We start from the raw sequence: 25,763 nt of genomic DNA, 5'->3' as shown, positions 1-25,763 counted from the left end.
GATGTCCTGATGGCAGCAGGCTAGATGGTGTCCCAACAGTCATTTCCAAACCATGGAAGTGTCCTTTGAAAACATCAAAGCACCAAGTCAACCACAGAAAGAGAAAAGCCTACCTTTGCACTACTTTGCACGAAGTAATCTCCCATTACTTCGTACTCTCTGCCTGCCCTAGCCCCAGCCTCCTGCTTAAATTTCCCATGCTGAAGTCCTCGGTGCATCACCCACACTCCAGGACCCATTCCCTGCTTCCTCTCATGCCATTGCCTCCTCATCCTAACCAAGCACGCCCCATCACAGGTCAGCGAAGACCCCGATGTCAATCTCTCCCCTCTTGCCATTTGCTCACCATTTGGAGGGGTCATCTCAGGCCCAAGATGATGTTTCCTTCTCTCATGATCTCATGGATCCCTCTAAGGAGACTGGGCACAAAGCAGGTATTCCAAAAAGCTTGAAGAAAGTGAAAGTGCCGGGGTGAAATATGCTGGAGAGGGACTAAATGAGATGAAGTCAATGAGAATCAAGCAAATGGTGTGAATTGGGGCTGGATGTGATGGAATAGAAGCAAGAAGAATAGTATGGTACAGATAGGAAGAAGTAGGATGAAAAAAGCAAACTAGAATGGAACAGAATAGGAAAGCATGGAACAGACAAAGCGGATTGAACCAGACTGGAACAGGTTGGAACAGAATAGAACAAGATGGGACAGAATAAAACAGGACAGAGTAGACTAGACCAGGTCAGAACAGAATGGAACAGGACAGAATAGACTAGAACAGGATGCAGCAGAATAGAATAGGATTCAACAGACCACAACAGGCCAGAACAGATGCGAACAGGTCTGAACGGAATAGAGTGCAATAGGATAACAGGGCTGGAGCCAAATGGTACATAACTGGATGAAATGAAATTCACTTCATTCATTCAATAAATGTTTGTCAAGTGCTACTCTGCACTAGGTAAGGAAAACAGGATAGTCCCTGCCCTCATAGAACACACTGTCTTATAAAAGGAACAAAAAGACATAAGTAATTATTAACACATGTATAGTTAAAAATTATGAGTGTCTATGGAAGAACAAACAGATTGCCATGATCACAAATGATAGGATGGAAGAAATAATAGGATAACAAGGAAGTCAGGAAACTCCAACTTAAAGGATAAGAAGGAGCCAAAGACACTTAAAGAATCAGGGAAGAGCATTCTGGGCAGAAGGAACAGCATGTACAGAAGCCCCGAGGCAGGAAAGTGTTTGGCCCATTCAGGGAACAGAAAGAAGTTCAACGTGAGCAGCGCCCAAGAAGCAAGAAACAGAGTGACAACAGACGAAGGGGAGAGGTGGGTAGCAGCCAGACAGCACAGGGCCTGGGAAGTTCATTCTAAGTACGATGAGAAGCCACTAAAGGGAGAAATACGGGCTGCTGTGTGTTTCATACTTCCTCCTTGGCTGGTGCAGAAGAATGAGTTAGGGCAGGAGACCATTTAGGCACCCACTGCAGACATCTGGGCAGTGATAAAGGTGGCTTGGAGTAGAGTGGCAGTGGTACCAGAGGAAGGAAATGCAGCCAGTTAGAAAAGTGTTCTGAAGATGAACACGGCTGGCAGGATTTGTTAATGTTTTGGACAAAGGACTGGCAGAATGGGAAGTCTGGAGGATCTGCTGGGGGTTGGTGCCTTCATTTCTAGCGATTGGACCAAGGAAAAATGGTTTGGGGAGGAAAATCAAGGATTTCCTTCTGCAGATGCTCAGAGGTTCAGATACTTGGGTGGTATCCAAATGGAGATGTAAAGTAGATTTGGAGATACAAGCCTGGAGCCGGAGATGTGAAATGGGGAGTTGTCAGCAGGTAAATACTCGGCAATGCCTTGGGACTGGATGGTCTTAATCATGCGGCAGTGCAGTGCAGACTGCAGAACTGTCTTGGAATCTTTGGGGTGCTTGTTGAACATGCAAATTTCTGGGCCCCCAGGCTCCCCAAAAACGATGTCTAGAGATGGGGCTAAGGAGTCTATATGTTTGGCAATCACCCCAGGGTGTCTGGATGCTATCTGACATGTGTAGAACACTGGTCTAAGAAAAGATTAGAGGAGGGCAGGGGCCCTATCACTGAGAAATCTGTATATTTGCAGATCAGTGAGGAAAAACCAGCAAAGGAGAAAGAGAGGAAATAGGCAGAGAAGTAAGACGGAAATCAGGAGAGGGTGGTACCTCAGAGGCCAACAGAGTAGGGGCAAATCAGGACCAGGTGATCAACAGAGTCTATCTGCTAAGCACAATGAGCGCAGGAACCAAGAGATGCAACCACGTGCACGCTTCCAGAGGAATGCTGGGATGAGTCAGAAAGGAGTAAGACAGGACTGAGTGCGACAGAGGAGGACACTCTGGCAACAAAGTCAGGAAGGGGTTGGGGATTCCAGAATGGACAGAAGCAAGGATGTCATCCCAAATCAGTGGAAAACTTGGGAACAGACCCTCAAACACATTTCACATGTGATTTTATTCTGTCTGCTACCAGCTCCCAGAGTTCTTGGGCTGGCCAAAGCGAGCAGGAATGCTGGCAATCAGCATTCCTCTGCACACACCAGGAGGGCTTCCTTTTCCTGCCTTCCTACCTCCCAGCTCAGCATCCTCAGGTGACCCTCTCCTCCACAGAGATCTCACTGCTGCGGTCTTCCCAATGCCCCATCTCCCTCCCCAGGCATGCCCCAGCCTGTGTCTCTCTCCTCTGCCAGAGTAGTTTGCAGGCTGTGGCCAGTATGTATTACCTGTGCATTCAAGCCTTCCCTCCAAAAAGTGAATTGCTAAGGGCGCAATTTTTTGCACACAGAAGGTTGGAGAGGCAAGAGGGCCTTTCAGGTGTGACCCAGATTATCCTGCCCACCCTGTAAGCAGCTGCCTGGGGGCCATGAAGAGCCCTGATTGTCACTGTGGGTAAGGAGATGAGATGAGCATATTTTAAAAGACACATTCAACTTTATACTAGACTTTCATGTTCATAAAATGGAAACAAAAAACCTATTGCTTTCATAATACAAACCTCAAAAAGCAAGCCTGACAACATCTTGTCGGTGGGGCTATCAGAAACAAACAGGGCTTCCCAACTAAGGACAACCCCCCCAGAGGGTCTTTCAGAATCAAAAATGGTGTTTTTCAAAAGGTTAAATAAGACGGAGACAGTGACAGAAGGAAATACCACCCTGCTTCACTCAGACTGGAATTTGATTCTGTTAAAAGTGTGCTTCCCCGCTCCCAATGCCCCTCGAGGGGCCACACACACCTTGAAAGGCCTGAGGAGTCCCTGCCATCCATCCAGAGCCAAATTCCTGGCAAAGAGCAGCCCAGAGAGATTTCACAGACATCCCCGAACCTCTCAAGAAGAGGCTGTGGCAGCAGAGGGATTTTCCCCAGGAGAGACAGCGCCTGTTTGTTTTCGAGGCAGGAAGGAGCCGGGAACATCTGCTCTGAGAAGCCACTTGAAAGATAATCAGGCAATGATGTTGGCAAAACAGCTGTGTGGCAGGCGGAGAAGGGGGCGGCCGGGAGCTGGGAGGGTAGGAGGGTGGGAGGAGGGAAGCTCAGCTCTGAGCTATGAGCAGCGCCCAACAACACTGCCATGGCCTGAAAAGCCCCTGGAGCCCTGGCCCACACCCAGGGAGGAAGCTTCTCTCCAGGTGAGAGCAGCTCCCACGGGGATCTCGTCCTCATGGAGAAATGCTGGGTCTAGTCTATTGCCTGCAGGCTGCAACTGAAGTCCCAAGATGGGACGGACAATGCTGAATTTTATCTGAGCTCTGTGATTCTGGAAAATAATGATGGTTAAAGAAATCCTTCCACACCTTTGTGTTCCAGGGAAAGGCTTACTGCAATGAAGCATCCTTTCTTTATGACTTGAATAGGACTCTCAGGTGCCCCCTTGCTTACCCATGACAAGACCAGACTTGGACCCATTAAATTCCCCTTCTTTGTCTCATAAATCGTTAACTGTTTTGCTCCCACTGATTAACTGGAACAAAAGGCACGTTAACAAAACCTGGGTTAAGTTTCTCTCCTTCACCTAGGCCCCTGAATTTTTACCTACCCTCAGCATGAGCCAGCAGGCCACCCATCCTAATGCCCTTCCAGAGACAGGCTAGCCTCAGGGTAAAACATTCTCCCATCTACTGTCCCAGGGTCACCCCCTTTCACCTCCCTTCCCCATGCCTGTTCTTTCTAGCCTGGTTTACTCCCTTTTTACACAAGAAAAGCTTCTTTCTATCTTACCTCTGTGATGCCTGCAGATCTCATAGTCAGAACACTTTTTCTATTTCAACAGTTCCTTCCTAAATCTCTCCCTAACAAAGTCTGTTTGTTTATTTATTGATCAGACATGAAGATTCTCTGAAGTCACCTCTTGTAGGACAGCTTGCTCCCAGAGCCTGAGATTCCACCACAAGAGCCACTCTTTGGGATTAAGAGCAGGGAGGAAATCTCAGCAGCCTCAGGAATCTGCCTGCTCCTCACCTACGGTACAAAAGAGCAAAGGCTGAATGAACAAGCTGAACTGGGGAGGAGCTCTGCCGAGTGCAGTCGGACAATCTCCAGGACCAGGCAAGCCTGGGGTCCCTCATTTTCCTGCTTCAGCCTCAGAGCAGGGCAGTGGGGATTCCTGGTTGCAGGGTGTCCCTGTGAGCCCTCCAACAGCAAAGATAAACCCCAGCAGGGAGCCAGGGGTCAAGATCCAAGACAGAAAAGCAGCCCACAGCACTGGAAAACTTCTCTTCAATCACAGCTATGAGAACAGGTACTTTCAGAGTAAACCAAAACAACGAAAACATGAAAGCCTCCTTGGCAAATATCTCCGAGCCAAGGTTCCACTGTCTGTTGTAACCAGCATGATCTCAGAGGCAGGCCGTAGGGGTGGGAGGACACTGCTCTGCACAGCAGGCCTGGGTCCCAGGGCACTGCCGGCGCCGGTAGCAACACAGTTGGGTCTGAAATGATGACAAGAAATACACTCAGAGGATGGTGCCATGGAGACAGATTGGTCTTATTTGTCATTTCCAAGTCAGCTCACCACCATCATTCTCACACACAGCACTGATTACATTGATTAAATCTGTATGCTTCTAAGTTTGGCTACCCCCAGAAGTAGACCCTGAGACAAGGATTTGAGGGAAAGTAGTTCGTTTGAGAGGTAACCGCGGGACGCGTCAGTCAGGGAGTGTGGACGTGAGAAAGGGAAGAGAAGGAAGCCAATTCAGTGCATGCTAAAGAGCAGATGAGGCCAGGCTCGGTGGCGCACGCCTGTAATCCCAGCACTTTGGGAGGCCAAGGCAGGTGGATCATTTGAAGTCAGGAGTTCAAGACCAGTCTGGCCAACATGGCAAAACCCCGTCTCTACTAAAAATACAAAACTTAGCCTCTGTCTCTAAATAAATAAATAAAAGAGCAGATGACTCCTGTGGGCAAAAGGGGTCCACTTGGGAAGTAGCTAGACATTTCCTGCTGGTCCGAATTGACCCCCATGCCCAGGTCCTCATCCAATCTCTCTTCATGGCTGTGTCCCACATTGTAGGAAAGGAAAAGGTCAATTAACGCTCTGGTTTTCAACCTGCATTCTCTGTGGAACCCCAGGACCTCTGAGAAGTACTTCAGAGGGCTACTGGGGGTAGAAGACTAGTGGTCAGGGCTTCAGTCCACACTACCACTTCAACTGGAACAACATTTTTCTACCTAAAATTTTGGGCTTCCACTTACAAGATTTGTTGAACTGCTCAGCAGATTAAAAGTAAAGGCCAGATCTACTTCTGCTTCCAGCAAGATGGAGTAGATGTTCTTTTCTCTATTCCTCCTCCTATGTACAACTAGAAGCCCTTGATATTATATTCAAAATAAATATAAGAAGACTCTTGCAAGGTGGATAGAAAGCAGGTAGGCTAGGGACCTTAAGACTCAAAGAACTGCATAATGATGAGTTCTTTGGATTTTCTTTGTGCATGACACATCCTAGACTTAGAGCTAAAGAAGCCAACACCCTAGAAACTCCAACTGGTGCAGATAAGAAAAGTTCCAAATAAAGCCTACTCTCTCTAGCCAAAGGACAAGTAAAGGGGCAGCCTAGTGAGACAGAAAACATTCAAGTGATAACTGCTTCACTCTAGAAAAACATCACGGCCCCACTGTCTCCCATGCCAGCGAAGGTCAAGTGGGGAGCCTGACTTCTATCCCACTTGGCAGTAAGGAGGCATTCCATCCCACTGGGGTGGTGTTAGGGGAGGCCTAGTGGAGAGTCAAGATTTTTACCATGGCTCAGCAGTAACAAGGTCACCCACACCTCATTATCAGTGGAGGCTGCTGGAGCTCCCATTCCTACCCAGCACAATGACGAATCCCTTTTCACATATCAATGAGGACTGTGTGGAGAACCTGGACTCCTACACCTTGCAAGGACAAAGCAGTAGTCTCCCTGCTGTTCAATCCCCACCCAGCTAAAGCAATGTTAAAAAAAAAAAAAAAAAAAAAAAAAAAAACCAGCTAAACCAGATGGTTCAAGATAAGACTCAGAGTCTCATAATGTAATGAAAAATATCCAGATGTAAATTTAAAAATCACCCATCATATCAAGAAGGGAGATCTCAAACTGAATGAAAAAACACAATAGATTTCGACACTGAAATGACAGAGATTGAAAGTTATCTCACAAAGAATTTAAAGCAGTCATCGTAAAAAATGCTTCAATAACAATTATGAACATGCTTGAAACGAATGACAAAATAGAAAGCCTCAGTCAAGAAATAAAAGATATAAACATGAAACCAATAGAAATGTTAGAATTAAAAAGTACAATAACCAAAATTAAAAACTCAGTGATTGGGCTCAACAGCAGAATGGAGGGAAGAGAGGAAGGAATCCGTGAACTGGAAGATAGAATAATAGAAATCACCCAATCAGAAAATCGAAGAGAAAATACACACACACACACACACACACACATATGCACACACACACACACACATTTTCAGAGACCTGTGAGACTATAGCAAAATATATTTGAATTCCTGTCATCAGAATTCCAGAAGGAGAAGTGAGAGCAGGACTGACAAAGTACTAGAAGAAATAATGGCTGAAAATTTCCTAAATTTTAGAGAACCTCAAACAGGATAAAGCCAATGAAATCTATGACAAGACTTTTGGAAACTAAGGACAAGGAAAAACTCTTGAAAGCATTCAGAGAAAAATGACGCCTTACTTACAGAAGAAAAACTAAATGACAGTGGATTTCTCATCAGAAACCATAAAAGCCAGAAGAAACAGCACAATATTTTTCAAGTGCTGGGGGAAAAGAAGTGTCAATCCAGAATCCTACACTCAGCAAAACTGTCCTTCGAAAATGAAGGATATTCACAGAAATCAAGATGTTCACAGATAAAGAAAACTGAGAAAATTTGTTTACAACACACCTACCCTAAAAGAATAACTAAAGAAATTTCTCTGAACAGAAAGGAAACTATTGAAGAAGAAAACTTGGAATATCAGGATGAAATAAAGAACACATTAAGCACAAATATGAGTGAAAACAATAGACTTTCCTTTTGTTATTTAGTTTTATAATTTATGTTTGATGGTTGAAGCAACAGGTATAACACTGTCCAATGTGGTTTTGAATGGATAAGAGATATAAAGGGATATGAAGTTTTCCACACTTCATCTGGATGGTAAGCTGATCATACCAGTAGACTGTAAAAAGTTATGAATATATAATATAATACCTAGAATAACCACTAAAATCCTATACAAATAGATATGCTTAAGAACACTGTAGAAAAATCAAAATAAAATCCTCAAAAATGTTCAAGTAACTCATAGGAAGGCAAAATAACAAACAGAAGCAGAAAACAAACAAGAAACAAAAAATAAAATATCAACTTAAACTCTGACATATCAGTAGTCAAATTAAATGTAAATAGTTTAAATATACCAATTAGAAGACAGAGACTGGCAGAATAGATTACAAAGTACGACCCAACTAAACACTGCTACAACACACTCACTTCAAATATAATGACTGATATAGTTCAGATCTGTGTCCCCACCCAAATTTCATGTTCGATTGTAATCCCCATTGTTGGAGGTGGGGCCTGGTGGGAAGTGATTGGATCATGGGGGTGGATTCTTCATGAATGGTTTAGCACCATCCCTTTGGTGCTGTTCTTATGACAGAGCTCGCACAAGATCTGGTTGTTTAAAAGTGTGTAGCACCTCCCTTGTCCCAGCTTGGTCTTGCTCTTGCCATGTAAGACGCCTGCTCCCACTTTGCCTTCCACCATGAGTAAAAGCTCCCTGAGGCCTCCCCAGAAGCAGATGATGCCATGCTTCCTGTAGAGCCTGTGGAACCGTGAGCCAATTAAACCTCTTTTCTTTATAAATTACCCAGTCTCAGGTATTTCTTTATAGCAGTGGGAGAACAAACTAATACAATGACAAAAGCAAGCTGACAGTTTTTTAACAAATGAAATATATATATATATATACATATATATATTCAAAAGCAAGCAAGAGTGGCTATATCAATAATCAGATAAAGTAGACTTTGGAGTAAATAAAACCCACCAGAGACAGAGACAGACATTATGTAATGATACAATCATTGGCTGGGCGCAATGGCTCACGCCTGTAATCCCAATACTTTGGACAGCGGATCACCTGAGGTCAGAAGTTCGAGACCAGACTGGCCAACATGACAAAACCCTGTCTCTACTAAAAACACAAAAATTAGCCAGGCGTGGGTGGCACATGCCTGTAATCCTAGATACTTGGGAGGCTGAGGCAGGAGAATTGCTTGAACCCAAGAGGCAGAGGTTGCAGTGAGCCGAGATTGTACCACTGCACTCCAGCCTGGGCTACAGAGCAAGACTCCACCTCAAAAAATAAAAAGAATAGTGGACATGGCTAGCATTTAAAACATCTAAAAAATTAAGTTTGCACATAGAACTGTTGTGTCAAAGCATTAATTGCAGCCGGGCATGGTGGCTCAGGTCTGTAATCCCAGCACTTTGGGAGGCCAAGCACTTTGGGAGGCCAAGGTGGGTGGATCACGAGATCAGGAGTTCAAGACCAGTCTGACCAACATGGTAAAACCCCATCTCTACTAAAAATACAAAAATTAGCCGAGCATGGTGGCGGATGCCTGTAATCCCAGCTACTCAGGAGGCTGAGGCAGGAGAATCGCTTGAACCTGGGAGGCAGAGGTTGCAGTGAGCCGAGATTGTGTCATTGCACTCCAGCCTGAGCGACAGAGTGAAATTTCTTCTCAAAAAAAAAAAAAAAAAAAAAAAGAGTCAATCTACCAAGACCTAACAATACTAAATGTGAATTCACCAAATAAAAAGATACAAAATATGTGAAACAGAAATTATCAATAAAATCTGAGACTTAACTATCCTTCTGTCAACAATTTACAGAATGGCCAGACAGAAAACCAGCAAGGATATAGAAGAAGTCATCACCATTAACAATGGATTCTCATCAACATTTCTAGAACACCTCACCCAATGACAGCAGAATACACATTGTTTTCAAGTGCCCACAGAATATAAATCAAGATAGACTGTATCCTAGGCCATAAAACAACTCTCAAATGTATCACAATAGAAGTCACACCGAGTATTTTCACCAACCAAAATGGAATCAAACTAGAAATCACTGACAGAAAGATAACAGAAAAATTTCCAAACACTTGGAAACTAAAAAATATGCTTTCAAATAATCCACAGATCAAAGAGAAGCTTTAAAAATACATAGGGCTGAATTAAAATGAAAATAGAACATATAAAAATCTGTGGGACACAGCTAAAATGATGAGGAGAAAATTTATAACACTAAGTACATACATTACAACAAAAGGAAAAGTCTGAAGTCAATAATCTAAGCTCCCACCTACGAGTCTCAAAAAGGATGAGTAAAATAAAATCAAAGCAAGTAGAAGAAAGACAATAATAAAAATAAGAGCAAAACTGATGACATTGAAAACAGGAAAACAATCGTGAAATCCACAAAATAAACATTTGGTTCTTTGAAAAAATCAACACAAGTGGCTAATTTCTAGAAAAAAAGTTTACAAATAAAAAAAAAGAGAGAAGACACAAATTATCAATATCAGAAAAAAAGCAGGTGATACAATGGCAGACCCTGCAGACACCCAGAAACCTAATAAGAGAATACTACAACAAATCTACACACATAAATTTGACAACTTAGATGAAATGAACTAAATCCTTAAAAATCACAAACTGCCACAATTCACCTAATGCAAAATAGATCATTAAAATAGTCCTACAACTATAACTACAACCTATAATTATTCAAGGAAAGTGAATGACTTTTCTTTAATTCACAGAAACAACTCTCCAGGCCCAAATGGTTTCACAGGTGAATTCTACCAGATATTTAAAGAAGAATTGACACCAATTCTACATAATCTATTCCAGAAAATAGAAGAGAAAGGAACACTCCCAATTCTTTTATGAAGCTAGTATTACCCTCATACCAAACCCAGACAAAGATGCAGTTCATTATCTCTCATGAATCTAGATGCAAAAATCCTTAACAAAATATTAGCAAATAGAATTCAGCAATATATGAAATAAATAATATACCATGACCAAATGGGGTTTATTCCAGAGATGCCCACTGGTTCAATATTTGAAACTTAATGTAATCAACCATATTAACAGGGGAAATAAGAAAAATCACACGATCATATCAACTGATGCAAAAAAAAAAGCATTTGTTCACATTCAGCAACAATTCACAATAAATATTCTCAGAAAGAGAATAGGAATAGAGGACTAGCTTTCTCAACTTGATAAAAAGCATCTACCAGATACCTTCAGGTAACATTATACTTAACAGTGAACAACTGAAAGCTTTCCTTCTAAGACTAAAAACAGGCAAGGATGTCCATTCTCACCACTCTTATTCAACACAGTGCTAGAAGTGTTAGCAAGGTTATAAGACAAGAAAGGGAACTAAAAGGCATACAAATCAGAAAAGAAAAACTGTCTCTATGTGCAGATATAGCATGACTGTCTACAAAGAAAATTTCAAGGCTGCTACAAAAATACAAACTACAAGCAAACAACCTCCTAGAACTAACCAGTGATGTTCTATCACAAGGTAAAAGACAAATATGTAAAAGTCAGTTGTATTTCTATATACTAGCAATGAACACATGGAAGCCAACATAAAAAATACAATATCATTTATAATTGTCTAAAAAAGAAATACTTTGGACATAAATCCAATATATACATATAGGAGTTGTATGCTGAAGACTGTACAATAGCTAATGAAAGAAATCAAAGGCCTAAATAGACGGAGAGACATACTGGGTTTTTGGACAGGAAAACTCAACATAGTAAAAATGTCATTTTTTCCAAAATGATATACAGTTTAGCACAATTGTTATCAAAATCCCAGCAAGATTTTTTGTATAAATGAACAAGAGTATTCTGAAATGTACATGGAAAGGCAAAGAACTAAAACAGCTAAAAACAATTTCAGAAAGGAAGTATAAAGTGCAAGAAATCAGTGTACCAGATTTCAAGATTCATATAGCCACTCTAATAAGGACTGTGTAGTAATGGCAGAGTAATCGACACATAAATCAATAGAAGAGAAGAGAGAAACCAGGAATAGACCCACACGAATAAGCCCGATCAATTTTTGTATGAGAACAATTCAATGGAGTATGGATAGTTTTTTCAACAAATGGTGCTGGAGCAGTTGTACAGCATTCAGAGCCAAAAAAAACAAAAACCTTGACCTAAGTCTTATGCTTGACAATTATGTAAAAATGAATTCAAAATGGAAAATGCAAAACTCTAAAGCTTTTAGAAAAAAATAAAATAAAATGTTTGGGATCTAAGACTAGGCAAACAGACTCAACACCCAAAGCGTAATCCATAAAAAGAAAATTGATAAATTGAACTTCATCAAAATTAAATTTGTTTTCTTTTCCAAGGAAAAAAAAAAATCTTCCCTGTTAGAAGAATGAAAAGATAAGTTACCAAATGGGAGAAAATACTTGCTAACCACATATTCAACAAAGGATTAGTCTCTAAAACATATAAAGAACTCTCACAAGTCAGCAATAGAAGACAAATAATGCAATTTAAAAATGAACAAAATGAATGAAGAGGCATTTCGCCAAAGAGCATATATAGATCACAAGTAAGCACATGAAAAGATGTTCAACACCATTAGCCATCAGGGTAATGAAAATTAAAATCATAATGAAATATCACTACACACCTATCAGAATGGCTAAAATAAAGAGTAGTGACAACAACAAATGCTGGTGAGGCTGCAGAGGAACCGGACAACTCATACGTTGCTGGTGGGAGTGTAAAATGGTAGAGCCACTATGGAAAACAATTTGGCAGTTTCTTTAAAAACGAAATATACATCTACCACATGCTCCAGCAATTACACTCCTGGGCATTTATCCCAAAGAAATGAAGACACATTCACGCAAAAGTCTGTGCACAAATGTTTACAGTAGCTCTATTTGTATTCACCAAAACTAGAAACAGCCCAGAGGTCCATCAGTGGTGAACAGTTAAACAAACAATTATACATCCACACCATGAAATACTATGTAGCAATAAAAAGGAATGAAGTATTGATACACGCAACAACTTGAATGAATCCCCAGAGAATTATGCTGAGTGAAAGAAGGCAATCACAGAGGTTCTATACTGTGTGATTCCATTTATATAGCATTCTTGAAATAGCAAAATACTTCAAGAGGAGAACAGATTCATGGTTTCTAGGGGTCAGGGATGGGGTGGAGGGTGAGGGAAACATAGAGGTGTTTACAACAGGGCAAGATAAGTGATCTTCATGGTGATGGACACATTTTGTATCTTGACTGTATTTTTTTTTTTTTTTTGACATGGAGTCTCACTGTGTCACCCAGGCTGGAGTGTGGTGGAGTGATCTTGGTTCACTGCAACCTCCACCTCCTGGGTTCAAGCAATTCTCCTGCCTCAGCCTCCCTAGTAGCTGGGACCACAGGTGTGCACCACCATGCTCAGCTAAGTTTTGTATTTTTTAGTGGAGATGGGGGTTTCACCATGTTGGCCGGGCTGGCCTCAAACTCCTGACCCAAGTGATCTGCCCATCTTGGCCTCCCAAAGTGCTGGGATTACAGGCATGACCTACCACCACTCCTGGCCTGTATCTTGACTGTATTGATAGCAATATCATAGTTGTTATACTGTAGTTCTGCAAGATGATACCATTGGAGAAAAAATAGGTGAAGGGTACATGGGATCTCTCTGTATTATTTCCTACAATTGCATGTGAATCTACAATTATCTGGAACTAAGAGGCTTAAGGGTATTTTTTTGTTTTTTGGTTTTTTTTCTTTTTAAGTCCAGGTCATAGATCTCATCAATCCTTTCAATTCACGTATGAGGAAACTCAGGCCTGGAGCGATAAAGAGGAGTTTGCTCAGGAGCCTGGCCAGGGCCACTGTGCCTCACCATAAGGCCTCATCTTGGTCCCTCTTTCCTTTCAGGACTCACACTACTGCTAGTTTACATTTGTTTATTCAGAAGGGCTTTATTCTAGCCCTACTGTGAGGGTTACAGAGAAACAGAATACATGACCCCTGCCCTCAGAGAGCTTAGAGTCTCCTTGGGGAGATGCAACACGCTGTGGCCAAGTCAGTGAGAGACATAATCAGCATGACAAGAGGAGACAGGGCTCCGCAGAGGAGAAACTTAAGTGAAGCCTTGAAATGGTGTAGAATGTAGACAGGAAGCAACGGGGAGACAGAGCACCCTAGTAAAGCCTAAGCACTGGTGAGAGGCAGCAGGGGAAGCTGGCTGCAGTAAATGGAGTGTCAGTATAGGGGGAGCAATGAGAGATAGGACGGGAATGGAAGGTACAGGCCAGGTTGTCAGGGGCCCTGAATGCCAAGGCAAGGAGTTCAGCCTTGACCTTGCAAGGGCCTGAGAGCCCTTTTAGCACCACCATCAGCAGCAGCAGCCACCCCAGAGCATGTGCCAGTCTCCACATAGAAGCGGTTCACACCTCCATTCACAGTTTCATTCTTGAGCCAATTGCCCAGTCCCCACTTTTCTTTTGAAACTGCCTCTTTTGAACCTTCTTGACTACGCGGTTTGCTACCTATTTTCTTGTCAGATCTTCACCTTGATTCCCAGTTGTAGTATGCATGGGCCAGGGGGAAAGTGATTCACATGTAATCAGAAATAAAATCACTAGTGTACAATCCATCCTCGGCTTCTAAGAGGAAATGGTTCTTGTTTGCTGAGTCAGCTTCCAGACTCTGCTTTTAGAGGGTCTAGATAATGGGTGAGGCAAAGAGAAGTTGGTAAGAAGCCCAAAGAGGCTAAGTTGCTCTACAAATCTGATAGATCTAAATGTGGAGACAATAGCGAGACAAGACGCCCCTGCGAACCAGGGCCCTAGAGACTGGCAACACCTTTCATTGTAATGGGGAAGCCAGAAGGGAGACCCGGGGTAGAATGAATAACCACAGTTAGGGGTCTCTGAGTTTGTGGTGCTGTTGGGCGGTCTGAGCAAAGATGTTCAGAGCTCAGGTGGACATGATGGGTGAGGGGGTGAAGAGGCAGTTTTGAGACTCTTCCCACCCAGGTGACCTCTGCAACAATGGAGGCAGAATGAGAAAGGTCGTGGCTGACCACAAAAACCTCTTTGCTCTCTGTGGAGGGAGAAAGAATTTTCATATCCTGGCCCCATTCCCTTCAGGCAACCCCACCTCCTCCCACAGCTCTTCTAGCCCCCAGGAGAGTCAGGCCTCCACTAAGGCTAAATAAAAGGATCCAAATCTCCAACAACAACTGCGCTTCACTCAAGAGCTGGGTACTTTCCTACTCTCTCCTGCCGCTCTCTGTTTACATAGCACCTTAGCCTTGATTCTTCTGGTTCCTTTCCTCCTTCTCCCTTGAACCTTTTCTTCCTCCTGTTTTTCACTCTTTCTTCTCTGCCATCTTTGTCTTCCCCCCACACCTCTTTTCTCTTCCCATTCGTTTTCTCACCAATCTTTCTTTCTCTCTTCTCTTTCTTTCCCCATCTCTTCCTTTTCTCTTTTCCTCCTTGTCTTTCTGTCCCTTTATTCTCATCTTCTCTTCATCTTTCTGTCTCTGTTCCTGCCTCCTTCTCTTATGCTCTCTCCCAAGGCACACACAAACTCACATGAATTTTTAAGAGGCCGAAAACTCAGGGAGACTCACAGAAAGGGCTCCAGCCGACTAGCATCAGCAGGCCTCCTTGGTCACCATCAGTGGGTGATGTATTACGGAAATACATTAAGGGGCTGTCCCATTGACAGCAAGCTACCGTAATATGTCAAGGTACCAGCCCTGAGATGATGAACATCCCCATAGATCAGGACACCATCACTCTGATTACATTCCAGCGCTGCATGTCACAGTGCTGCGGGGGCGTGATGGACGGTGGGGATCCATCACCACGCCGATGGCCCATTCCCAGCACAGCACTCATATTGAGGCTATGATTTAGGGGCAGAGCCCGTACTCCTTCCAAGATGCAAGCACAGCAAAAGTGGACTCTTTCCTTTCTACGAAAGGCAGAAATTTAAGGAGAGAAACACTTGTAGAGTATAACTTCAAGGTCAATGGCTTGGAAATCAGAAAGACCTAGGATCAAATCCCAACTCCTCTACTAAAAAGCTGTGTGACCTTGGGGCAAATTTTCCTCCCCTCGTGAGGCCATTGTTTTATATGTAGATGAGGATGATACTACCCTCCTAGGATTAAAGTGAGCTCCAAATAATATAATGCATGTAAAACATGTAGCACAGTATGAGGCTCAGGCTCCCGGGACCATGACTCTTGATTTGTTCAGCATGCACACAGTGAGAGATGCAAACTCCAGCCTCCACCAGGCTGTCCAAGGAAGACAAAGATGATGCAGGAGGTCTCTCTCCTCCTGCATCACCTTTACCTTCACCTCTCTCCTTCCCTCCTTAATGGCTCCAAGGCCAGTGGAGGAGGTCCTGACGACACTATCTCAAGTCAGTCACACAGCCTGTCTTGCAGGCAGCCTATCCATCAGTCCATCTTTCCATTCATTCTTCATTCAGTCAATGAGTGCTGAGCATTCACCAGAAGCCAGACCCGGCTCTAGGCACTGGCGACACAGAAGTGGACAAAACAGATGAAGACCCCTGCTGTCACATGTGAGCATCATTACTGCATCCTTCCACTGGTCAATCCATCTGTCCATGGGCAGTAGCCCAGCCTGAGAACCCTGCGATCCCATCCCTGACCCAGACAAACTATGAGATGGCTGTGACTTTTAACTGTGAGGTTAAAAGAGAATCACATCCTGTTAGCTCTTGAAGGGAGCATAGCCATTTTCTCATCTGATCCCAAGGAACTGGAGCCTATGGGCAGATGGTGAGTTGCCTAAAGTCACGCAAGAAGCATGAGGTAGAGTCAAGGCTGGAACTCAACATGGTCCCAGAACTTTAAAGCTTAACTTTAGATCCTAATGAACACCCAGTACAACACTTTCTTTTACAGGTCAAGGAGTCACACAGTTCCTGCCCTTAGGAAAATCCAACTTCCTTGAATAGGGAAGACACAGATGCATGAAAGATTAGACCTACATCCTGTTCATGTAAGTGGTCTCATTTCATTCTCACATAGCCTTGAGAGTCAATCATTATGATCCCATTTCACAGGAGAGGGGACTGAGGGTATGAAGGTAAATAACAGATCATATTAACTCTGGCTCTCCTCACTACCTACAGAAGAGCAGAAAATTGAGATTCAGCACACATACATATGCACACACACACACACACACACACACACACAGAGAGAGAGAGAGAGATTTGATTATGTTTTTTTAAAGTTTAACAATCCTTTGCAAGCACATTCCCATGGTATTAAATATTATTTGAGTATATGCTTTAAAAACGTTTTCTACAACATAAATATACTCTATTTTATCAATCCTCATTTGTTACATATTTAATTATTATTTCCAATATTTAGGTCTGATAAATAATGCTGTCATGAACATCCTGATCTCATTGCCCCTGTTTTCTTACTATGGGTTCCTAGAAGTAGGACAATGGAGTCCAAAAATATGAAAACTGTTTAAATTCTTCCAGACAGGTTGTGCCAATTTATGTTTCAATATCATCACCCAGTTGCTAACACGTATCATCATCATCATTATCACCAATCTTAACAATTGGACAAGTGAAAATGGGATTTTATTATTGTTCTATTTTGCATTTCTTTGGCTAATGGTAAAATTAAACATTTTCTCATATGTTAGCCATCTGTATGTCTTATTTTGTGAATGTTCTCTGCCAGTTTTTTTTTGCTGGGATGTTAGTCTTTTTTTTCTTTAGACTTTGTTAGAACTCTTTGTATCTTAAGGCTATTAACCTTTCACCATGCCTGTTGCAAACATTTTTCCCAATTTGTCATTTACCTTTTTATTTTTGTAGTTTCTTTTTAAAAAATATACATTTAGAGCTCTGTGTAGGTAATTCTACTGACAATTTCCTTTGTGATTTCTCCAATTGCTCTTAAGTTAGATAGGTATTACCCACTTTAAGATCATTTAAATATTCACTTAAATTTTCATATTTTGCTATGTGGTTTTTTAATACTTAATGCTATAATTTGCTTGGATTTGCTTGAGAAAAAGGTTAAGATCTAAAAAGATTGGCTTCCAAGTAGTCAATTTTCTCAACAGCATTTGTTAATCCAACACTTTCCCATGGATTTGCAATGCTTCTTTTTATTTCATTTTGCTCTCGTATCTATAGTAAGAGGTCAATTATGTGCCACTGATGCTGACTTGTTCTTGAGCCGGTACCTTGCTGGACAGTTGCTGTAGCTTTAAAATATATTCTAATCTATGTTAAAGGAAATCCTGTCTTTTGTGTTCTTTCAAAAATGTCTGAGCTATTTTTAACTTGTCATTCTTCCAGATTAATTGTAAAGTTGTTCTGATGAATTATGAAAAGTTTCCATTGAGGTTTTGCTAGACTTACGTATTAATTCAGGAAAAACTACCATCTTTTGTTGTTCCTTTTCCCCAACCAAGAACCTGTCATATTTCTCCACTTATACAGGTCTTCTCTTACACAAAACTCATAAAGTTTTGTCACTTTCTTTATGAAAGCTTTACACATTTCTCACTGAGAATTGTTCAGGGGTAGATTATGTTTTTGTTTGCTTTTCTCTTCACACTAGTTATTGTGGGTCCATAAGAAAGTGATTGATTTTTGTGTATTTATCTTGTGTATCAGAGAGGAGAATATATTCACTAGCAATGTTCCAAGTGATAATTCACAAGAAAATTGGTCAAAGAGAGGTTGGGTGCAACGGCTCACACATGTAATTCCAGCACTTTGGGAAGCTGAGGCTGGTGGATCACCTGAGGTCAGGAGTTTGAGACCAGCCTGGCCGATATGCTGAAACCCCATATCTACAAAAAAACAAAAATTAGCCAGGTGTGGTGGAGGGCACCTGTAATCCCAGCTACTTGGGAGGCTGAGGCAGCAGAATCGCTTGAACCTGGGAGGTGGAGGTTGCAGTGAGCCAAAATCGTTTCACTGCACTCCAGCCTGGGTGACAAGAGTGAAAATCTGTCTCCAAAACAAAACAAAAAACAAAAATTGGTCAAAGAGAGACAGAAAGAGAAAGAAAAGCTATAGTCCCCAAGGGTTCAGTCCTTTCCTCAGTGTGGGTGGGGAGACAACCAAAAGGTCACAAGGATGTCTGATGGGATTCAGGGCAGTGGGGTCCACCAGTGAAGGAGAAAATATGGGTGGGAGGGGAGATGGCGGCAATGGAAGAACCACCTGAACAGAGAAGTGACCGCATATTAGCCTCTGCCCTGAGTGTGTAGTTTTGGAGAGAGAAAAGAACATCTAGAGAGAATTTCTGGAAATCTTTCTATGTCGTGGGATATGTAAAACCTCCGGACATGACAAGCCTTTTTAAGAAAGCCTGCCCTAAAAGTTCACAAGAACCTTCCAGGTTTCTGGAGTCCAACTTAGGTTTCCTTTTAGTACAACTCTGTGCTAAGACTAAACCATATGGGACCCTGAGATTTTTAGGGTTACCATCTATTTGGTCACGATACCAAGCTAAGGGTTTTTCTACTGATTCATCTTGTTTTCTGCATATGTGATTATATAACCTAAAACCAATAATAGTTCTCTCTTATTTTCAGTAGTTAAGGTCCTTTTTTCCCCTTACTTGATGAAATTTTGCATTGACTAGAATTTTCAGGAAAATGTTTAAAAAGAGATTGTTGGTAGAAGATATCTTTGTCTTATTCCTATTTTAAAATAGGTTTTCTTTATCAGGTTAGACAAATACCTTCTATCTCAAGTTTTTTGAGAGAGGGGTGTGTGTGTGTGTGTGACGTTGTTTTCTTAAGAATGGTCATGTCAGTGGGAAGACAGAGAGAGGCATTACTATGACAACTGCTGCCATCACCACCTATGACACTGCTTGTTAGGGAGAGAGCCTGTGAGAGGTTCTGATCCATGTGGAGATGGTGCACATGGCAATGCGCAGCCACCGGAGGCCGAGGAGAAAGGAGACCCCAGGCAGCCGCTCCTTTTCCTCTCTGCAGATGCGGAAACAGCCATCTGGAAAGGCAGTTTATTGTGTAATTAACCCTGTAAATTTGGTCCTCCAGGGCATTCGGGTTCTGAGGAATCCAGGTATTTATCCCAAGTATTTTTGGCAAAAAAAATTAGCCAAAGCTCTAGAGAGAATTGAGATACTGACATTGGCCTTTCTTATTCTTTATATTCCTCTGTTTTCTCTTCTTCTAGTCCCCTTTTTTCTCTTCCCTCTCTTCCTTTTCCTCTTTCCTCTTTCTTTTTCTTCCCCTCTTCTCTCCCCTCCAGCCTCCCTTTAACTCCATCTCTTCTCTAACCATTTGCTTTTCTTTCTTCTTTTTTAACTTTTATCTTTCTTTACCATTCCTTACCATTCTCTACCACCTTTGTCCTCCTTTCTCTCCCCTCTCTCCTTCTCTTCTACCTTTTCCTTCCTTCTCTTTTTCCACTCACAGTTCATTGTTGCTCCCTCTCACTTCCCTATAAGAAAAATCAATTAAAAAGGAGGGAAAGAAAAAAATTTTTTGCTTGTGCTTCACCCACACAACGAGCAAAGTCCATGTTTCTTGTTAAAGTTAGAGGGAAATTTGCTGAGAGTGGCTGCCCCCTCACACATCAGATGCAACTGACACAAAGACAGATAGTCATAGGCAAAAGGACCAGAGGCAGGTGCTTCCACAGCCTCCTGCACATAAACCTTGCCCTCCCAAGCCCACAACCCTCCTCTTTGCCCTGCTCCCATGCTTACCTCCCCCCAACACACACACACGTACACACACATGCATGCACACACAGGCATGCACACACAGGCATGCACACACATGCACATGCATATATGCACACACATGCATATATGCACACACATGCACGCACACACATGCACACACACGTGCATGCATGCACACACAGACCTGGCCTGGCTGCCTATCCAGAGCTGCTGAACATGCACGGGCCTTCACTCCTGCCCCTCCTGCCATACTAGGCCTCTGCTCCTCTCCTCTTTATGTTCACAAATCCCCCACAACCTCCCAAGCTGAGTTCAACTCACACCTCTTCTAGGAACCCTTCCTTGGCCACCTCATCTATCAGTACCCTCCTTTCTCTAAGCTCCTAAAGAGCAATGGGATTCCAGCACTGCGGGGCACCTAAAACTCACCTAGCCCAGCATTTTCCCAACCAGAACATATCTGGGACTTTGGAAAGCCATATAATAAGCAGTATCTATTAACATTTAATAGTAAGAACAAATAAAACTGGATCCTCTGTGACTGAGAAACCATGTAGGACACCCCTTTCCATTGCCCCTCAACGAGAGTGTGACAAGTTTCTCAAAGTCAGGAATCTTGACTCAGCATTCTTTGTGTTCCTTGCTGCCCACCATCAGCTGAGCACATAGTAAGCATTCAACAAGGGCTTGAATGAATGAATAAATGAGAGTGTATAAACAAGTGATTCAGAGAGTGAGTGAATATGTGAATGACCGCAGGAACAAATCCTTAAGCTGTCGTTTTAATAATTGAGACTGGGTAAGAAATGCCAAGGAAACATTTTTAGTAATGCTTCCCTTCTTAATGATGGAGAAATAAAAAATGAAGCCAAGGACACAGGCTGAGTTGGGTGGTGCCACAGTGGAAAGCAAAGAGCGCTGGCCTTACAGCCCAAAGATCTGGTTCCATCCCACATGTGCATCTCACATGGCATCACAGTGTCCCCTGCTGTGCCTCCCTCTCAGATTTGTGTGAGGCCAAATGAGATCATGGTTAAGAGAGCATTGGGCATACTCTGAACACATAGCACATACACATTGTTGTATTTAATCTTTGAATGAGGTCAAAGGAAGTCAATAGCGGGCCAGGCTTGCATCTGCACGTATGTAGGGACCAGGGCCATCTTGGCTGGCAAAGCAGCCCTCTCTTAACACTGGGGCCACCGCGCAAGCCTTGGCTGCTTCGAATCTCAGACGCTCAAGAAAAAGAGACACGTAAGAGCCCCAGAGTGCATAAGCTGATGAGGAAGCGGACCCTCAGACGGGATGCAGGCGGGACAGGCTGTTTACCCTCAGGGTACCACCCACAGTGGAAATGCCCGGTGCCCACCTGGGCCCAGCCCTCTGCTCTCTCCCACACCCTCTTTGGACGCGTGGAACTTTCAGCACCTGCACTTTGCTGAAGCATACACTTACACACTCTTCTGAAAGAGCAATGGGCAGAGGAAATGGAAAATCTGGGGCCTGATTCACACTTACCAATACTCAGAAAGTCCCCAAAACAGCCTCCACAATGGGGACCCGCCCGCCTGCCCAGCTGTCCCCAGTGCCTCGTGATGGATGTTCCCACTTGCTCATAAGTGGCGCCACGTGGAAGGTGCAGCCGTGTGGAACCCTGCAGGGACAGCCTGCTTTGCCTCAGTCATGAAGCTCCTAGGTCAGTAGAGCTGTGGACCCCAAATGTCAGCTAGACCAGAGGTTTTTAAGTACTTTGTAAGCAATAGAAATCTTAGTTTGATTAGAAGCCCTTATGAACCCCAGTCATTAGAAGAGATGTAAGGAGAGCTGCCGCTGATTATAGTAGGGGCTGAATCCCTACTCCACCAGTCCCACACATATGCTTGCATCATGTGCATCACGCCTTGAAGGCTCCCGAAACAGTTCTACAAATTGCTAGGACAGAGTCAAAAACAGGCCTCTTTTTAACAGTGGGTAAACTGAGCCCCAAAGAGAAGACAATTCACGGCCAAGATCAAGCTGCATGTTGATGGTAAAAGTAGAGCTGGAATCCCAGCTGGCCCTTGCCCCAAGACCTGTGCAGAGGTAGGACTATGCTTATGAGAATTAACTTCTGAGTCAGGGTGAGGTGATGAAGAAATGCCAACAGGTGTTATTGGATAGCCTAAGTGGACAATATGGTCTTGCCCCAAAGCCTTGCTACATTTGTAAGAGGGTCTTGGTAGCCTGAGTTACTCCTGGAATCAATTAATCAAGAGGAGCCCTAGCATGCGAGCCAGAGACCCATGTTCTAGCTTTCACCCTGCCTCCCACCTGCCGGAGACTGGGCCAGTGACTGTTTCACTGGAGTTTGACTCATGATCTCCGGGATCCCTTCCAACTTCAACACTCCACATCCAGGTAATGAGGTGAAGCGTTCTCACCTACGGATAGTACAAGGATTCCTCTAGGGAGGAAATGGTCTCTATCTGGAGAGAGATCTTCAAGAGAAGATGGGGAGGTGTGGAGGCATGTGATGCGTGCTGCAGCCAAGGCCGTGGGGCAAAGGCCAACCTCCTCTGTAGGAAACAAGGAAAGAAATGGGGAAATGGGAGAAAGAATCAGAGAAGGCAGGGACTGGGGAGTAGCAAGATGGTGCAAAGCTGTAGCTGCCTGGAGCAAAAGGCCATAGAGAAGAACCCAGCAGTGGAGTGGCCAGAAGGGCATTTTAAGAATGGGAACACCTCATGTTCAACTTGAAGTTGTTTGCATTGCAGTGATGTAAATCCTTCCTTCATCCCCACCCCCGCCCCACCCCGTATCTTCAAATAAATCTGCCTCACCCACGAATGCTTTGCGCCAGCAGATTGTTATGTGGAAAATGAGAAGCGGCTGAGCTTCCCATCTGGGTCCGTGAGGTGTGGGATGAAGATAGTAAGTGTGAAAGCAAGAGTCTGAGGCAGCCAGAGCCAATTGAATGTGTAGCTTCTGGAGAGGCTCAGAAATCTTGGGGTCCTTGGATCTCCATGGAGGAGGAATTTGGGGATCTGAGCCAATCTTACCTGGATCTCAAGGGACAGGGAAGAACCCTTGTGACTTATAAGATTAAATATTTATGTTGTCCAACCATGAACTGTGGTATGTGAAAACTCAGAGAAACAGGAGGCAGTGGTCGTGAAATTTTAGTGCATCTAAACAGGACATTGGAAACTTGTTAAAGGTGAGAGTTCGTAGGTCCCATGCCATAGATTCTGATGCAATGGGACTTGGACAAACACTGAGATGAAGTGGTGACATGCACCCAGCCTTTGAAGAGCCTGAAATGCCGCCGGCTGCTTTAGTAACAGGATTCACCTGCAGGCCTCTGGCCACTGCCTATTCCTGTTGGTCAAGAGCACAGTCCCAGCACAGAGCAACCAATTCTTGCTGTGAGCCGCCATCTTTGCCTTAGGATCTGAGTTTCTGACAACCATGGTCATTGGCTCAGCAGTCCTTTTCTGCCAATGCTAGCCCTTAGGGAACACTGCACCTTCTGGGTGGAAAATATCTCTGACTTGAGCTCTAAAGCCTGTGGTGTGTGCCTGAGAGCACGTTCCCTGCCCCGCATCCCAGCATATCTCCAGGACCTGACTTCTTTCCTCCCTGGACCCATGATTTTACCCATTTGTCCCCACCCCAGGTGGCCCCCTGTACATGACCTGGGCCAGCGTGCCGTATATCCCCTCATGTAGCACTTCCCTTGGACTTAGTTTAGATGGGAGAAAATAAGGCAAATAGTGTTAGAAGACAGAGAGAAAGATTTCCCCAAGATAGCCAATCACAGCAGGGGATGCTGAGCCGGATGATGACAAAGAGTCAAGAGGCACCAATGGGAGGTCAGCCCAATGAGTAGAAGAGAGTGCCACGGGCTGGGGGATTTCTGAGAAGGGCTCAGAAACCTGGAGGGGGTGGCGGGAGAAATCAGAGTTTCATTCATTCATTTATTCATTCATGCTACAGACATGTGCTGAACACTTCTACATAGGGATACGTGCATAAATGAGCCCAACCCTTTTTCTTAAGAAGTGCACCCCTAGGAGGGGGTGGAATTGGTCCTTGAAAGGTGACAAGATTCTGAGCAGTAGAAAGGAGGTAGAAAGGCATTTTAGGCAGACAGAACAACGTGAGCTAAAGTGCAGAGGCCAAAGGCAGGCTCAAGAGCCGAGGAGTTGACCAACCTGAGTAAAACAGAAATATATAGAAATACATGGTCATTTGACAGACCTTTCCTGTGCTCTGCGCTGGATCTGGTCTAGGTGCTGGGGATATGAAGGTGAATACGGAAATATCTGCCTTCAATCACTGAAGCCTTTATTGTCATTCCAGGAGGAGGTGTGCAAGAGCCACGAGCAGGCAACTCCCCTCACAAAGCATTGCAGGCAGTAAGTGTGGGTACAGAGGTGACCCAGCCAGCCTCATTTCCAAGCAGAGGAATGGGAGGCAAGGTCTGAGCTATTAGTAAGACAGCTGGCGGGGTTGGCTCCAGCTGCCTGACATTAGATGAAATTTAGTTTGGGGAGATAACCTTTGGGTGCCGTAATTAAGTCCCTGGGCTCTGCCTGGGAGGCCACAGCCTTAATGAAAACAGCCTGAGAAAAACAGATAGCACGGTTGGTGCTCTTGAAGACATTCTAGTGTAAATGTGCAAACCGACAGCACCTACAAACACACAGGGTGGGGTGCAATCCCAAAACATGCCTCTTTCCCTTGCAAAATGACCCTGGTCAGACCAGGCTATGGGGAAACCTCACCACTGATTTATGCAATGAAGGCGTCCTGGGTCAGGGCTGGGGAATGGTGGAGGGTTTTATTACTTTTTGTTTTTGTTGCTTTTTCTTTTTCATGTTTTTTTGTTGTTATTGTTCTTGATAAGGTCTGAAAAGTCAAGGCAGCTCTTGGTGGTGATGTTTGGAGCTGCAAAGGTGCCCGGGGTCACTGAAGAACAACTCGTGGTTGGGTAAGGAGCCCTGGAGGAAAGTGCCCCAGCCTGGGAGTCAGAGGATGTCTGTCCCAGCTCTGCTGAAAGCTCTGTGACCTTGGGTAAATGAATTTCTTCCTCTCTCTGGGCCTGCTTTTCAGTCAGCCTCTGGCCCCTCCACACTGGGCCAGAGCCCATAACTCTAAGAATAAGCAATTATTACATTAACAACATAGAGGTCAAGGGAGACGGGCAAGAGCCGAGGCTTTAGATGAAGCAGGAGCTTTCAGAAGCAGATTCTGGCCTTTGGCCAACATAACTGGAGGTTGTTGGAAAATGGGGTGCTGACAAAAGAAAATTCTAGGCCAGGAATGGTGACTCACTCCTGTAATCTCGGCACTGTAGGAGGTTGAGGCAGGAGGATTGGTTGAAGTCAGGAGTTTGAAAC

At 43.7% G+C, this 25,763-nt stretch overlaps 2 long non-coding RNA genes across 5 annotated transcripts in view; both read right to left on the bottom strand.

The window, feature by feature from the left end:
- Positions 1-25,763, bottom strand: part of LOC107130244 (uncharacterized) — a 100,854-nt gene that overhangs the window by 43,382 nt on the left and 31,709 nt on the right. The window lies entirely within an intron of this gene.
- The window catches only part of LOC135971835 (uncharacterized), a 45,547-nt gene that overhangs the window by 2,863 nt on the left and 16,921 nt on the right, over positions 1-25,763 (bottom strand). For 2 of the 4 annotated variants that reach the window (XR_010588136.2, XR_012416269.1), the window contains exon 1: positions 347-1,996. The exons of the other annotated variants lie outside the window; for them this stretch is intronic. This is a non-coding gene — a long non-coding RNA (uncharacterized lncRNA). Of the gene's footprint in view, positions 1-346; positions 1,997-25,763 lie in introns of those variants that run through there. 4 annotated transcript variants of the gene reach the window in all.

Source organism: Macaca fascicularis, chromosome 7 (assembly GCF_037993035.2).
Source record: "Macaca fascicularis isolate 582-1 chromosome 7, T2T-MFA8v1.1".
Lineage (NCBI taxonomy): Eukaryota > Metazoa > Chordata > Mammalia > Primates > Cercopithecidae > Macaca > Macaca fascicularis.
The sequence above is the reverse complement of the archived record's forward strand: the minus strand, read 5'-3'. Positions and strand labels throughout refer to the sequence as shown.